We start from the raw sequence: 3,752 nt of genomic DNA, 5'->3' as shown, positions 1-3,752 counted from the left end.
CCACTTTACGTATGGGGCGTCCTTGATCGTCATTAAGATCTCGGTCCGCCTCGTGTTTAACGGCGTGTAATCCGTCCGAACTGCTAGGGGAGCTCGGAACGACTGGTTCGGCTTTGGCTCCCGGGCCGGGTTTTTTCTGTCGACTGGGTTGGAGGGCTCGCCTTCCCTCTTTCTTTTCTCGTTCCCGCTTTCGGTTCGTTGGTTGATTTCTTCCTCTGTCCTCATGAACTTGTCCGCGACCTTAAGGAATTCGGCCACGGTTGCGGGCTGGTTAGCTACCATGTGCCATTTGAACTCTTTGTGCGTTACTCCTCTCTTGGCCGCCACGAGCTGCACCGCGGGGTCTAACCGCGGTATCTGCAAGCATGCTTCATTGAATCGCTTGATGTAGCCCCGAATGGATTCTCCTTCCCTCTGGTATACTCAGAAGATGCTTTCATCTGTTCTAGGGCATCGTTTGCTGGTGACAAAGTGTGCGGTGAAGACCTGCACGAACTGGGCCTAGCACTTTATCGACCCGGGGGCCAGGTTCCTGTATCAAGTGCGGGCTACCCCCCTGAAGGTGGTGGTGAAGGCCACGCACATGCACGATTCACTGGCCCTGGCGAGGTGCATTTGGGACTGGAAAGCATCAACGTGGTCGTTGGGGCCGAAGGACCCGTCATACTTGTCCAAAGGTGGGAGCTTGAAATCTCTAGGCATGGGGACCGCCAGGAGTTCTGATGCGAGGGGGGAAGGAACTGAGAGAATCGGGGCAGCTACTACCTTGTCCGAGCTCGCCTCTTCCTTGCCTCTGAGCTCTGACAAGACACGGGTGGCAGTTCGGCGACTTCGTCGGCGCCTTCGTTGTTGAGTGGGCCTGGTACTGGCGCTGCTGGCCTCCGTGTTGCTGAGCTCGATGGGCTCGGAATGCTGGTAGTCTGCTGCCAAGGCACCGAATCGGTTTTCCGTGAGCGGGAACTCGAGCTTGGAGCGCTAAGGTGCAGATCTTGCGGGCGAGGTTCCCGACCTGCCTGCGAGCTGCGAGGCGGGGATGATTTTTATCTCTTCAGCCTGGGGACGAGGCATGGCTGTTAGGGGGGTTCTGGGGCCGGGAAGCCTTTCCCTAGTGGGGGCGTCCATCCTGTGGGGAGGCCTTAACCGGCCTCGGAGCAGGGTGCCGAGGTGGAAGTAGTGGTTGGTTCAGCGACAGTTGGGGGAACTGCTGTTGATAGTGATACTGGGAGATGTTGTGCAGTACTTGGTGCTGATGAAGCTGGTGTTGCTGGAACTGTTGCATTTGGGCTTGCATTGCCCGCATGCACTGCATCAAGTCGTCCAACCGGTTTTGGCTGGCTGCCAGGGGGACGACAGTTGGTTTCAGTAAAGGTTGTCTCAATAGGGGGAGGAAAGGGGATGCTCGTGGTAGGAAGGTTTACAGGCACCATTGCTTGTGGTGCATTCAAGCTGGGGATCCCATCCACCGAAGGGGGGATGGTGAACTGTCCAACGCACACCACGGGGACTTGAAGTTGTTCCCCGGTGGTGTGTCTCCGTGCCACGTCCGGCGTTGCTGGAAGAAGCCATGAGTGTTGGGTTTTTTGAAGAAAAGAGGTTATGAGAGTTTGGAGGGAGGCTTTTTGAAGCTTTCCCACAGACGGCGCCAATTGATGATGCACAATCCGGTTGGTCTTAGCTATCAACGACCTTGCCTCTGAACTGAGCAGCAGGTCGGGTATGATTACTTTCGTGCTTCTGCCAGTTCGGGTGTCATCACCTCTGCTGGGGCAGAACCGTCACTGCTCTTTTTGTCGGAGCCATCTCTATAACTGGAGATGGCGATGGCAGGTGATGGTGGCAGGTGGCCGTTGAAGTGCGGCCGTCAAGTGTTAGATCCCAAGTCAGTCAAGTGCGCCGCCCCTGGATACGGACTCCTTCGATGTCAGGTACGATGTGGTTTGTCCAGTTCGATGCTCTGGAGGCAAAGTGCTTGGAGCGGTGTGCGAGGCGAAGTCTTGAGTTCGGATAGGGGAGTGTCCCGAACTGCCCTGAGACGGGTCAGTTCGGGTCACTGCTTTGTGTGGCTTGGAGCCAAAGGGAGAGTTCGGGCTCCTCGTTGGGAATTTCAGGCTCCTCTTAGGGAGTTCGGGCTCCTCGTAGGGAATTTCAGGCTCCTCTTAGGGTGTTCGGGCTCCTCGTAGGGAGTTCGGGCTCCTCGACGGGAGTTCGGTGTCCTCGAGGGGAGTTCGGACTGCTGTTTTCTTCCCTTTGGTGTTTGCACCCTGGGTACGCTGCTTCAAGTGCCGAGCTACTTGTTTTTTGCCACGTGACGTGATTGCGAGACCAGGCCAAATCTTCCTTCATCAATTACCATAAAAAATTGTCACATACAAAGCATATACACACTTACTAGTACCGATAAAAGATATAACAAATATATGATTATAAAAATTTGGGGTTAAGGGAATTTTAGATATTTTATGAGATTCTAAAAAGGCCAGGCAGGCATATTAAAAATAAGAAAAAGAAAAAGTCGGGCTAGGCCCTACCCAACCCAAACTCAACATTGGGTTAAATTAGGATTGAAAAAATTTAGATTGGATTAGAGTGAAGGTTTAGGGTTAAGAACCTTGGGCTGGGTTAGAGTTGACCCTCAACCCGATGTAACCCGGCCCCACTTGTACCCCTATTTTGAAAATAGCTATACATAATTTTCTACAAAGTTTATGTACTTTTGACAAGTGGTCCAATATTGTTTAAACATTTAAAGGGTACATAGTGAGAGACCATCTTATACAAGACCTACTTTTACTCTTCTACTTTTGTTTTCCCATAAAGAAGTAATCAATGATTTTCATCCGTTTCACCCAAAAAAGATCCGAAACTGTAGAAAAGAGCTCCTGTCAAAATCATGGGACAGTTGAGATAGAAAGCCAAAGGTACAACTATCGGTACCATTTGGACCTTAAGGTCCCACCATGCACAAACCTAGATGGGAGATGTGGGGTGTGGACATGTATGATGTATGCTTTCACCCATACAGCAAGATTAGGTGAGGCATAGTGTGTTGATTTGATGAAGATGGTCCTTCTGAGCTATTCATGAGAATTTTGACGTGTCTATCATTTATTTGTCTAAAAAATCATATAAAAAGAAATTTCCTACTTTCTTATGTTTTTTAGACAATGCATAAAAAGCAAGTTAGGGTTAAAAAGCAATCTCATCAGATCACCCTTTTTAATATATAGATTTCTCATTCAAATGGAGAGGGTTATGATATGAATTTGCCATTTGATTCCCCCCCCCCCCCCCCAATATTTGGTCATAATCCAAATATTCAATTTTGCTAATTCAGGCCTAAATAAAATCTATTTAAACTGGACATGTGGCAAGATTCTACATGCAAAAATTGTCCCATGAATAAAACGCTTTGAAAGGAAACACTCCAACATATGGAACCCGCATGTCTCAGGCCCCGAACAAGATGCAAATCATGCAATGTATAGAAAATTAGAAAATTTTTAGATGCCTAAGGAGTCTTCGCTAATATCAATGATTTCGTTAATCGTTTTCTTTTTTTTTTTATGTTTACTTGCTTTTGAAATCGTTCATATTGGTTAGGGGTGCAATTTGTAGGGCTGTTCACGGATTGGGTTGGTTGGTTAAGTAGTGTTTTTTTCAATTGACTTGATTTGGTCAGATTATTTATAGATCAAATCGAAACCGACCCTCTATTAAGTAAAATCAATCTGGTCGGTTTGGGTTTCAACCAA

The sequence above is a fragment of the Nelumbo nucifera genome, chromosome 2, assembly GCF_055504915.1.
Source record: "Nelumbo nucifera cultivar China Antique chromosome 2, China Antique-T2T, whole genome shotgun sequence".
NCBI classification, from domain to species: domain Eukaryota; kingdom Viridiplantae; phylum Streptophyta; class Magnoliopsida; order Proteales; family Nelumbonaceae; genus Nelumbo; species Nelumbo nucifera.
This window is presented reverse-complemented; position numbering follows the sequence as displayed.